The sequence below is a fragment of the Leopardus geoffroyi genome, chromosome A2 (genome assembly GCF_018350155.1).
Source record: "Leopardus geoffroyi isolate Oge1 chromosome A2, O.geoffroyi_Oge1_pat1.0, whole genome shotgun sequence".
Lineage (NCBI taxonomy): Eukaryota > Metazoa > Chordata > Mammalia > Carnivora > Felidae > Leopardus > Leopardus geoffroyi.
In genome coordinates, this window is record NC_059331.1 from 128,077,276 (window position 1) to 128,091,199 (window position 13,924).

The 13,924-nt window shown below is 39.2% G+C and overlaps 1 protein-coding gene across 5 annotated transcripts in view; it reads right to left on the bottom strand.

Annotated features, from left to right (window-relative positions):
- Nucleotides 1-13,924, bottom strand: part of ELMO1 (engulfment and cell motility 1) — a 734,972-nt gene that overhangs the window by 636,564 nt on the left and 84,484 nt on the right. The window lies entirely within an intron of this gene.

Consider the following 13,924-nt stretch of genomic DNA (forward strand, 5'->3'; position numbering starts at 1 on the left):
CAGCAAGACTTACTGCTCCACAATAAAACAATTATACAACTTCTGAGAAGTTGCCAAGAACAATCAAGAAAGATGTTGCTTTTTATGCAGAACACTCACTGAAGAATAGCTTTGCATCTTAGTCAATGTGCAGATTCTCATTATTTATTTAGATTTATCTGGCAGTGATTCTGTGAAGGGCTCATTAGAGTAAATTATTCCAATATCATGTTCATTTACAGACTCATGTTATTTACCCCAGGTTTATTTTCACATTTTTGCGGATTTTACACACTAAATATGTCTTGAATCTAGTCACATCTCTCCATCCCCGCCACCATATGCATAGCCCAGCCTATCACTTTTCACTTAGATGAATGGAATTGCCTGTAAAGTGGGCTTTCCACCTCCACTCTTGCCTCCTCCACCTACCCTCTACTCCACAGCCCCCATGATGTCTTTTCTGCATAGAAGCCAGCTGAGATTTTGACAAAAATTCCATTGAATTAGTAGATCAATTTGGGGAGTATTGTTATGTTAAAAATATCAAGTTTCTGATCCATGAATGTGGATGTCTTTCCATTTGTTTAGGTCTTTTCTAATTTCTTTCAACCATGTCTTACAGTTTTAACACTACAAGTTTTGTGGTTCATCTATTGATTTTACTCTTCGATATGTTATTCTTTTTGATGCTATTGTAAGTGGGATTGTTTTCTTAATTTCATTCTCAGATTACTTATTGCTGCTGTATAGAAATACAATTTTTGTAGATTGATCATCCTTAACCTTACTTAACTCACTTAATAGTGGATTCCTTAGGATTTTCTATAGAAAATATATTCCTTAGGGTTTCTATATAAAAAATAAAGTCATTTGAAACTAGACATAGTTTTATTTCTTTATTTGTAAACTGGATGTCTTTTATTTCTTTTTCTTGTCTAATTACGCTGTCTAGAACTTCCAGTGCAATGTTGAACAGAGATGGTAATAATGGTCACCCTTGTCTTGTTCTTTATCTTAAGGGGTGAAGCCTTCATCATTTCACCATTAAGTTATGATATTTGCATAGAGTTTCTCCTTTGAGAGATGATACCTTTGATGAGATACAGGAAACTCACTTTTATTTCTAGTTCGTTGAATTTTTTTTCCACAAAAGGGTGTTGAATATTGTCAAATGATTTTTCTCCATTGATACTGTCATGTAGTTCTTTTCCTTCTACATTATTCAGATTACATAAACTCTTGATCTATCTCAGGCATATGCACAGCCTCTCTGGTCTCCTTCCTTGGGGATAGTATGGTTTTAGCCAATACTCTTTAATGAACTGCCCATTAAGCTTCAAGCTGGTTATCACACCTAGCTGTTAGCCTCCACTAAATTAATTGCTAGCTGATTTCTCTACTGTTTTTGACAACACCTTTGGTCATACATTGCTCCACAGTCTGATCCAATTAAAGCTGGGTCTTTTGCAGGGGTAGTCTTTGAGGCTTGAATTACCCCCAGGAGGGCTCTTCTTAGCTATCTGTTCTCTGGTTTCCTCTGTTGTACTTCTAGCTGCTCAACCATCTTCCTTGTTTTTATCAAGGACACTCCTCTTAATTGCTCACCTCTTGAGAACTCCACTGTTTTCATCAGTTCACCATCAAGTTCACCTCTTGAGAACTCTAGTGCTTCCCCACACTCTGTTACAAATAAAGGGGTGCTTTTCCTGATTTCTTTATTTAAGCTGACATCACTTGTCACTCTCTATCCATTTGCCTTGCTTCATTTTTCTTCTTAGCCCTTACATTGACCCAATGTTACATTAAATATGTGTTTACTTTATTGTCTATCTCCACCATTGGGATGTAAGCTCCCTGAGGGTAGCTTAATGTCATATACCTAGTTCCTAGAAGAATCCTTAGCATACAGTAGACATAATACATAATGGGTGAATATGTGATGCAGTGAATAGTGAAGGAATAAATGTCAACAAATACCACTATCTATCAAAAGGAAAAGGGAAAATGCACAGAGTTCAGTATTTGCCTACAGATGACTATTCAGAAAACCTTTGAAGTCTATGATAACACAACAGTGTTGAGAAAATGAAAAGTAGAGTGGGATAAGCAGGTCTAATGCCCCAAATGAAGATGAACTAAAAAAATAATAATGATTATAATACTAATTACAATAACAACACAGCTAACACAAACAAATGCTTAAAGTGGACCAAGCCCTATGCTGTGGTTGGGTCCTTGATATCATTTAACATTCACAATGACACTTTGAGGGAGGTATTATTTTGCAGACGTGCATAGTGAACACAGAAAGGTTAAGGAGTAAACACAGGGCACAACTAGCAAGTGGCAACATTTTGTGTCCAGACTGCGCAGTTAGACTTCAGAGCCTATTTTACTAAGTAAGCTGTACTACTCTGCCTAAACATACATGGTACTAGGAATGGGGAAAATGACTGAAAGTAAAGGAAATAAAACCAGAATCTTCAGAGACTCTAACAGCTGTAGATAAAGGTGAGGTCATGTTAATATTAATTCTCTAATTATTTTGGCTCATTACATTATTTCATGGAATATGACTTCAGTCTCCCATGAAGTCCACTTTCTGTAGCCCCCCACAAAAGTTCTGAGGGATCCCCCCGAGGTATGTCACTTGTCTCACAATAATTCCAATTTCTGCACAGGTATTCACCGGGCTTGCACCACCTCCTGCTGAACTTCCTGGTCTTCATGGGGGTCCCATGGCTACTCTGTGGTCTCCATCCTCAATGCACTAATTCACAGGGCTAGAATCATAATGGTTAATGGGTCTGGAGCAGAAATGAAGACCACGCTCATGGCACTCACTCTGTGTTGCATTTTATCTATAGTCAGGGAAGCCAAGCAATGCTGATCATGTCCAGTTCTGAGAGTGTTCCTTGTAAACAGATCTTTTACCCTCCATAGGATTTACAACCAGGCCCGTGGACCCAATCTTGGGAAGATACTTGAAGTTGCATCCCATCGGCCCATTTTCAGCCTTTATGTATTCATATAAACCTGCATGCAAGTCCTCCTTTCTCCTCTAAAACCAAAGCAAAAGCACTAGCACAGGTGTATCTATGGGAACAGATGTTCTTTAAGTGCTGTTTACTAATCATGATCAGTGTTGGATTTCAACACTGGTGCAGCCTCAGCTTAAATGGATTGCCCCTCTTATCTCCAAAGCTGCTGCTCCTGACATTACATTCTATTTTCACATCTTGTTAATATTTCCAACTTGTATATTATCTTAAGTTTGTGGCACCAGGGAAGCAGCTAGAAAGACCAAAATGGACACATGCTGCTTGTCCTTTCTAGGGTTCTAGTTTCTAAAACTCACTGCTGAAGTGTCCTGTTCAGAATTGTTACTGACTATGCGAATGATCCCTTGGGAAAATGCCTCAAGCTAGAGGAAGGGATTGCATGAGAACGCAGTTTCCTTACATTGCATAAGGAGAGAGTAGCGTCTTAACTCTGAAGAATTAGAGCAATGTTAGCTCTGATGATAGAGTGGTAAAAACAATGTAAGTTCTGAAATTCGACGCACTGGGTATAGAATCCTGGTTCTTTCATGTCAACTGAATTCAGTAAAGATGCATTGAGTGCCTACTGTATATGCCAGCTACCACTAGGCACCACTGACAGCAGCAAGTGGCAGCAAATCACTTTAAAATAGATAAAAATAGACAAAAGGATGTACTAGGTCAAGTGTAGTACAAGTTTCCTACTTATTTGAAATTAGATCAAGTTAATCAAAAGTTCTGAAGCTTTCACTGAATTTCTTCATCCATAAAACTGATGACCATAATACTTTAAAAGATTATTTTAAGGTTTGGAAAAAATATATCTGTATATATATGTGTGTGTATATACACATGCATGCTTATACACACACACACACAGAGAGAGAGAGAGAGAGAGAGAGAGAGAGAGAAGCAAACCCATAAATCTTTACCAAGATTTGCCTTTTGTTAACAAGGTTAAATAACCTCTTGGAACATCTGCTGTAAGTCGAAGGATGCAGCATTTGCATCTATCTCCTCTTCTGTTTCAAGTTCCATTGACGGATGTGAAAAATGTATTTTAAAAGAAATAATTCCTAACAGTGATGGAAGAATATGAAACTCTGCTATCAGTAAAGCAGAAGTCTTAAGGCATTGCAATTACAAAGGAATCAGAACTAAAAGAATAACCCAAAATACAGGTTAGAGACAAATGTCTCAGATGGAATCCGTTCCTCTCCAAAGAGAAATTTTAAAGTCAGAGTCCACAAATGCAGGTAAGACAGCCAGCAGAGTAGTTCATTAAAGTCTTACTTCAAAACAGCTGGGCTGGTTGGGGCCCGCTGCTTCTCTGCTCACAGTGCCCACTGGGGGGGAGCCCCGGGGATACTGTGGGCTGGACCAAGAGGCAGAGCAGAGGTAGAGATAAAGCTGCACCTTTGGGTAATAGCCAGGAATTAAAAATGAAAAAGGAGCAGTAAATACCAGGCTTTTCCCATAGATAGAAGCCAAGGCATGAGTTTCTGCAGAGACAGTTCTCATACAGAGACCCCCAGAGAAGCATGTGGTTGAAGGAGAAATGAGGAACCCTACTCTACTCCCTTAGCCTTCTGCACACTCTGCCCAGCATCATCTCCAGACACCCCTCTAAACAAATACTACTAGTCCCACAGCCAGGACTTCGAGTCACAGCAGGGACACAAGAATGTTCCTTTGGGAATGAAATAGACTCCTAATCAACAGAGCTTTAAGTCTAAACCCTCAACTCAAAATAGGAACATAGAGTTTCAAATCTTCAAAAATATCAAGAAAACTAATAACATGAAATGGAGGCACTGGCATGAAAACACAAGAAATACACAAGGAAGCAGAGTTAATGGGGGGGAAACAACGAAACACATTAACAAAAGAAGATTCATTGCTGTTATAAATCAAGACAGAGTTCCTGGAAATTAAAAAGAAAATAGTAGATGAATTAAATTGTGAAGTTGATATGAGTGATACATGAATTAGTGGTTTAAGAGACTGAAAGAGGAGTCTCCCAGAAGTCATTGCAGAGAAGAGTAGGCTGACATGTTTTGCAGAGGATGGCTCTGACTTTATGCAAAAAAATTGTTATGTGGGACATTGCTACCATCAGCAAAGCTAGTGTTCACTTTGTGTTTGGGAGGGTGGAGACAGGAGGGGTTTGAGAACCCAGTCGAGGTGCATTTTAGTACTAATAAGGTTAGCTGCGTATTTCATAGGAATTCATTTTATTTCATGTTGTTTCCTTCTCTATGTTAAGGTTTCATGTCTAAGAGAATGGGGGTATGAATCTGTCTGCCAATGTGAAGGGACCATCAACCTCCACCATCCACTGCTCAAAATGCTTTTCTAAGATCAGTGAGGCACTGTGTAGGATGGATGTGAAAGGCTTCCTGATATGAGTTGAACTATTTCTAAATATCTTCTGATGGATGACTGTAAATATAATCTATATAATCTGGAACTCAGAATAGCCTCCCTGTACCTGGTACCTATTGAGGAGGGGAAACAAAAGCAACATCTCTGCCGGGGCTGGAAACTCAGTGGATATAAGTTGCAAATGTTGTGTTTTATTAGAGAAATTGCTAATTTTATGATAGCAACTCTGGACTGTTTATACCATGAAAAACTCATAGAGTGGTTTGCCACAATTTCATACCCTAGTGATGCCTCCACAGAGGTTATGAGAGTGTTATGTAAGATCATTAAAGCGGAGCCAGTTGGAGTGTGTGTCCCCAGTGAGCTTCCTGCCAAAACAGCCAAGTTAGAGACTTGTCTGAACCTGTGTCCCCAAGATAGGTATTATCTGAAAGAACTTTCTCTGATGTGATAAATATGTGCTTTCTCCCCAGACTTCGCTTATGTGAATAAAGGTGATTTTTTTTATTATGGCAAAGTTTTCTAAAATGACTATGGCACAGACAGTTTTAAAATAGATTTTACTACTCCAGGGAGCTTTGAGTAGCCAAAAAAAAGGGGTCACTTTATTTGGGGATATTTTGAGGAAAGAGATGAGAAATTGATCAGGCAATAGGTTTCAAAAATCTCTAAAAGTATAAGTTTTTATGAGATCATTTTGTTTGTAATGATTCAGTTAAGGCAGGAATTGTTGACTGGCTTAACAAGACCCTAACATTTTAAATGAGTGAGCATACAGCTTAAAATTCATTTCAGAACAAAGTGCCCTTCAAGATTATAACTGGCTACAGGCATTCATACTTCCAGGCAATCTGCAGTTACTCAGGCAAATTCCTGAGGAGTGTGGGAGATTTTTATGCACTGTGGCTGGCAAGAGAACAATTATGAAGCCCACTATGTACCAGTTGAATAGATGAGAGTCTTTGAGTTAAAAGAGAAATTTGGGGTGCCTGGGTGGCTTAGTCGGTTGAGCATCTGACTGTTGGTTTCAGCTCAGGTCATGATCTCATGGTCCTGGGATCCAGCCCCCCATTGCCTCTGTCCCCCGCACCCGCATTGGGTGTGTAGCTTGCTTGGGATTCTCTCTCTCTCTGACCAGCATTCAAATAAGATGTTTATTCTGGAAAAAACATTTAAATTAGAGGCTCTGTCCGGTTTATATACTCAAAGACAGTGCAGGGAAAAACATTTTTTTCAATCTGGTGAATTTCAGAATATCTGTACCTACTCTCCCACAATCTTCCTGGTCAAGAAGTCAGAATGTCAGTGCTTTACTGAAATGTCTGAGGTTGCCTAAAGAGTTTAACAACCGGATCAAGATTCCAATGATTTGAAATCTTTAGCAGTCTGAACATGTATAAAACTGGATCATATATTATTACACTCTCCAGAACTGCTTCAACACTTGTTTGCTCTAGAACTATGTAGCTAACTACAGTTGTTGTTGTTAACAGCATAAGTTCACAAACTACATCCCACAGGCCAAATCTAGCCTGCTGTCTGTTTTTATAAATAAAGTATTATTGGAACACAGCCATCTATGTATTGTCTATGACTGCTTTTGACTCCTAACAGCTGATTTGACTGGTTGTGGCAGAGCTCATAGAGCTTGCAAAAGCCTAAAATATGTATTATGTGTCCATTTACAGAAAAAGTTTGCTAACCTGGAACTAAAGCATCCCATAACAGGACACAAGCTTCCTGAAGTGCTCATTCAAACGAGGGCACAAGAGTGCTGGAGAATAATGTGCTACAAAATATGAATGAGCGCATCAGTGTGGACAGCACTCAAACTAAAGTAGACTTTGTTGTGAGCCCATCCAGGGAAGATCCTAATGCCTGCTGGGGTCACTAGTGTGTGACCACCAAAGACACTGGCCACGTTATGGGGTGTACCCACCGACATCCCAGTCCATTGGCACCATAGCTATAGGAGGTTTAATTCTCTGTATGTCTACATAGTTGTGATGCAGCATTGGCTGGTTGCAGACCAGTCTGTGCCACTGAGGAGGTGTGCCTTGGGCTACAGGAAGAACCCTGATGTAACGGGCATCATTTTTCATAAGTCCTACCCAAGCTGGAGAGCAGCAGCCCATTCAGCAGCATTACCATCTGGATAGAGGTCAAGCAGGACCAAGATATACCACTTAGATTTGTATTTTCAAAGAAGGTGGACTATTTAATAAACAGAAAAGAAATGTGATTTATCTACGAAGGAGAATTGTGGACTGACAGGTTTTCAGTGGAGCTCCCATTTTGTGTGGAGCCGGTATCAGATCCTAGAGGCCTGTTTTGAAGGGACATGCAGAGTGACTCAACATCCCTGCTTTCTGAGTCCTGAGGAGTTTTCTGGAATGTGGGATTTTCATGCTAAACTACGAAAGTTCTGGGCATACCAAGAAAAATTAGTTATCCTAGGGCTATTGCTCTTTAAAGGAAAGTTCTGGAGGAGAGTGAGGTCTGTATCATGGCGTGTGAGTGGTTCCTTTTTTCCCTCCCCTTTGATTTACAAGTAACGGGGCATCCAGAACCAAGCAAAAGTGCCTCTGCACAGTATGCCAGGACACCTGGGACATCCACCCACATGTGCATCAAAAGTGGGTGGAGATACACAGATGATGCTGTGTATCCACGGGACTCATGAGCGTGGCCCACCCCCACCTGCTTCTATGGGGGGGCGGAGGGGGGTAAGTAACCTGGAGAGTACACAATTGGGCACTCATGGGAAATAGGGAATTTGTGGAGGGACAAGCCCACCTGATGGGAGAACTTGGCAAGCCTTTGGAGTTAGATAGAGACAATTTTGCAGTCAAAGAAAAGGGAGGAATGGGTGAGGCAGCCCCACTCCCAAGAGCTCATGCTGCCGGGCCCTGGGATTGTGCTGGTGGCAGCGTGGCAGCTGGGAGCAGCTACCTCTCGGGGCACAGGAGGTGGAAAGTGATCACAGTGTGGTCAGCCCGAGAAGAGAAACCAAAAACTTGTGTTATAGCACCACCTTCTGGAAATGAAAAGAAAGGCTTCTAACTGACCACTTGTTAAGCTGTTAGAATCCAAGAAAATGAAGCCTTCTATAAATAAGAAAGGAGTTTCCTACTTTAAATGTGACAGCACAGGCACATTTCATCCAACGCTATGACAAATCACAGCAATATGGTATCACAAAAGGAAAATGATAATTCTCCAGGAACTCAACTCAAGACACGGACTACTGCAATATAACCAATAAAGAATTCAAAATAGCTGTTATGGAGAACAAACTGATGGTTGCCAGAGGAGAGGGGGGTGGGGATGGGCAAAATAGGTGAAGAGGAATGCAAGATACAGGCTTCCAGTTATGGAATGAATAGGCACAGCATAGGAAATACAGTCAATGATATTTCCAATAGCATCGTATGGTGCCAGATGGTAGCTACACTTGTGAGCATAGCATAATTTACAGAGATGTTGAATCACTGTGCAGTGCATTTGAAACTAATGTAACATAGTATGTCAACTATGCTCAGTTAATGAAATTTTAAAGCAAAAAACAAAACCAAAAATTTCCAAATAGCTGTTATGAAGAAATTTAATGAACTACAGAGAACTCAGACAATTCAATAAACCCAGGAATAAAATTAATGAACAGAAGGACTACTTTACCAAACAGATTGAAATTATATTAAAACAACAACAACAACAACAGGAATTCTGGAACTGAAGAACTCAACGAATAAGATGAAGAATGCATTACAAAGCTTTGGTAATTGCGCAGATCAGATGAAAAAGAAGAATAAACAACCTGAAGGATAGGGATTCCACAATTGTTCAGGTGGAAAGGAAAAGAGAACTAAGATTTTTTTAAATGTGAAGAAGCCCTGCAAGAGATATCAGACTTATTAGGAGAGCCAATGTAAGGATAAAGAGTGACTATAGTTGATAATACTGTATTGCATGTTTGAAAGTTGTAAAAGAGTAAATTTTCAAACTCCTCCTCACAAGAAAAAAATCTGTAACTGTGTATGGGGAGGGATGTTTACGAGACCTATTATGGTGATCATTTCACAATACATACAAATAGCAAATCATTACGCTGTACACCTGAAACTAATATAATGTTATGTGTCAATTATGCCTCAATAAAAAATTTAAAAATAAAAAATAAGTAAAGTCAGGAATGATGATGTTAGATGAACCCAATTTATAGTTGGGTTCTCTGATAAAAACACCCCCTTTAGCTGGCTATTTAATTGCCTGGGTGACATGTAAGAGAAAATAAATATATAGTTTTACATTTATATTTATATTTATATTTATATATTTAATATATATGTTTAATATTATCATAGCATGTCCAAAACTTGAGGTCCTATCCTAATGCCTATCATTAATTGGAGATAAATTCAGATCAATTTAGTTATGACAATTTAGCTATCTGGATCACTGTCTTTCTAGTAATGAGGAACTGGAAGAGCAACTGTAGATACTTACTGATTTTATTTATGTTGGGTAACACTGTTTTCAGGAAAGCAGAAGCAGAGGTTCTTTGTAGGCTCCACTTCCTCAGTTGGCCATGGAGAGAGAAGTGTGAATAAGTGAAAAGATAGTATTTCAGACTTCTCATTTACTTTTATTTTTTACTTTCATTTTTAAGAAAGAGAAGGGGAGAGAGAGCTTACAAGCAGGAGGAGAGGGGCAGGGGGGGGGGAAGAGAGAGAATCTTAAGCAGGCTCCACGTACAGTGCAGAGCCCGACACGGGGCTTCATCTCAAGACTGTGAGATCATGACCTGAGCTGACATTAAGAGATGGACACTTACCCAACTGTGCCACCCAGGCGCCCCTCACACCTCTCTTTTAAATTGTCATGCACGTATAGGACACTTTGGGTGTGACAGTAAAGACTAAATATAATAGACATAATAATGGCCCTATCTTACAGGGTTGCCTGAGGACTATATAACATAATGTGAGGAAAATACTTACTGAAGGCATAAGTGTTCCAAAGATGTTAGCTAATAGGTTTATTAATCATAATCATTAATGCAACTCTAACAGAATACCAAGTAATAACAGTATTTTTTAACAATAGCCTTGGGAAAGCTACCATAATATTTCTGAGTTTTCTTTCCCAGCTATAAAATGAGACTAACAATTCCTACCCCTAAAAATTGCTGAGGGGATAATATTTTAAAAATTATGAAATTCTCATTTATTTATTTAATTGAGATACAACTGACACATACCATTATGTTAGTTTCAGGTCTACAATATAATGATTTAATATTTGCATATATAGTGAAATTATCACCACAATAATTCTAGTTAATATCCATCAAACACATAGTTATGAGTTTTTTTTTCCTTGTGATAACTTCTAAGATTTACTCTACTAGCAACTTTCAAATATACAATACAATATTAACTATTTTCCCTATGCTGTACAATACATCTCCAGGAATTATTTTATATGAAATTCTTTTTAAGTTTATTTTTTTATTTCAAGAGAGAAAGAGAGAGAGAGAGAAACAGAGAGAGAGAATGAGAGAGTATGAGCAGCATAGGGGCAGAGAGAGAGGGGAGAGAGAATCTCAAGCGGGCTCCTCACTGTCAGTGCAGAGCCTGATGCAGTGCTCGAACTCACGAGCCGTGAGATCATGACCTCAGCTGAGATCATGAGTCAGATGCTTAACCGACTGAGCCACCCAGAAGCCCCTATGAAAAATTCTTAACATTAGCCTGGAACATACTAAGCATCCATCCATCCATCCATCCATCCATCCATCCATCTATCCATCGATCCAACCATCCATCAATCTACCTGCTAAGCAAACATTTATTGAGCATATACAATGTGTTTTGTGCTATTGGGCTAAGTGTTGGTCAGTCATTGTAGATAAACCATAATCCCTACTTTCATAGATTTCATCTTCTGATGAACTATAAACAAAACATAAATATTGGCTCAAATATGGCTTTATTATAGTAGAAAATTAAGGTTTTTATTTACAAGTTGGGAATGTTAGCAAATGAGAGATAGTGTGTGAATAGGAAGACTTGTGTACCAAGGCAAAGGAATTTAAAGACAAGGAGGTACCGCCTAGCAGAGTGCTGGCCAGTGTGATGAGACCTACACTGTTGCACAAGCAGTGGACAAGTTCCCCAGCAAAGGTGGAATCAAACTAATAGTTTCTGGAGCTATGCTGCTAAATACATAAGTACAATGGTACAATAGATGATTGCTGAATAAATTAATAAATTCGTCCTGCAAGAATAAATGTACCATGGAGATGCAGTAACAAAAATACAGGACTAAAACACAAGTGTTGAAAATACAGGAAAACATGGAATGAATTTTTTTTTTTAATGACAACAAAAATTTGGGGGCAGCTAAAGTAAAGGCCCACTATAACTGTCTCTTAAGTTTCTCTGGCAAGAGCTAGCCATTCTTAGGAGAATTCTCTGTACCTCTCACTTGTGGAGTGTTAAGTAAACAAGGAAACCATCACTGATGATGAGTTCCAGGCTAGAGCTCCATCAGGTAGGTAGGCTATCCGGAACTAAGAAGTCAAATCCACCCTCAACTACAAATAGCAAGCATAAGGTCCAAAGCAAAGCAGTCAAGAGCTAGATGGATGTAGAAATGTAAGGTATGCGGGGCACCTGGGTAGCTCTGTCAGTTAAGCCTCTGATTTCGGCTCAGGTCATGATCTTGTGGTCTGTGAGTTTTAGCCCTGTATTAGGCTCTGTGCTGACAGCCCAGAGCCTGGAGTGTGCTTCAGATTCTGGGTCTCCCTCTCTCTCTGCCCCTCCCCCGTTCACACTTTGTCTCTTTCTCAAAAATAAATAAACATTAAAAAAATTATTAAAAAATAAATGGAAGCTAAGCAAAGAAATTAAGGTAAAGGTCAAGAGAAAATGTCTAAGACTATTTCTGTGAACAGGATTGGGATGTTTGAGGCTTATAATTGGGTGCTGGCCTGGCTTAGCCTGGAATAAAAGTTTTTGCCTGGTGATTCAGTTATTAGATCTATTTGGGGTGTGTGTGTGTGTGTAAATTATTGGTGAATAAATACATTGGAAATTGGAATTCTTCCCCCATGTTGTAACACTTCCTAAGTTATAATACCATTAGGTTTTCTTCTCTATGGGAGTTGAGTCTCCCTAAGTGTAGGGGCTCCTATTCTGCTTCTAGAAAAACAAGCTCTGCTTTAAAAATAGTACTGTAGGAGCACCTGAGGCTCAGTCAGTTAACATCTGACTTCAGCTCAGGTCACGATCTCATAGTTCGTGAGTTCCAGACCCTCATTGGGCTCCGTGCTGACAGTGCAGAACCTGCTTGGGATTCTCTCTCTCTCTCTCTCTCTCTCTCTCTCTCTCTCTCCCTCTCTCTCTGCCCATCCATTACTTTTGCTTTCTCTGTCTCTCTCAAAATAAATAAACTTTCAAAAAAATAAAAAATAAAGATAGTACTGTAAAACTTGTTTCCTGAGAATTACATTGGCCTGGAATCTAGTCTTTTGTTGACAGGAAGTACAGATTTGTGGTGCGTTTATGTTCACCCATAAAATTCATTTGTCAACCCTAGCAACACCCTAAAATACCTTATAAGATCCTGACATGCGTATAAATAGGACACGTCATGCTCTAGGGGAAGCCAAGTGAGTGACATCAGTTATTCTAACAATAGAAGCATTAGGGTGTGGACTTCAGGGTGTCCCGGGTGTAGCCCCATTTGTATATCAGTACATCATCATCATCATCATTGTCATTGTCATCATCACTGTGTCATCGTCACCCCTTGTAATGACATTTCATTACAGGGGATAATTTTTTTTAATAACTAAATATAGTGTGTGGATGCATTAAATGGTGAAAACCTTGGGCCTCTGCACTGATGAAGATGTTTGATGGTCTCTGTTTCAGAACACTGTATATATGCAGCTTGAAATTCTCTTGAAGAGAATTTACTGGTTTAGACAAAGGTCACACAAATCATAAAACAAGCAACATTTAAAAAATTCTGCAGTAGGGGCATGGGCATTATCCCATTGTCCTAATTAGTAAAATAAGCCTGAGCGAGTCTATGTGGTCTAAGGATACCTAATTTACTAGATAAAAGAGAGGAACTTGAATGCAGATTAACTTCCAAATCTTTGCATTCTACTGTGAATGCAGAGTCCACATTCTAATTCATGTCACTGGAAAGTTAAGTTGTGACAGCGATATCTTGCACAGGATACCAGAATGAAGATGAACAATATTCATTAGACATAGGTATGTGGCTTTTTCATCCAGGCACTTGGCAAGGTTGCTGTTGGCAATATTGACATTCTGGAAACACAAGCTGTATGATTTGGAGAATAACTTTTCTTGAAGGACATTCATGAATAGACTGGTGCTCAAATGGAAATTTTTGGATAGGTAGAGACCTTGAACTTCAGTTCTGTTCTGTTAGACATCTTGAATAAAGGTGTAGTAGTGAGATTTAGGATCTAAAAA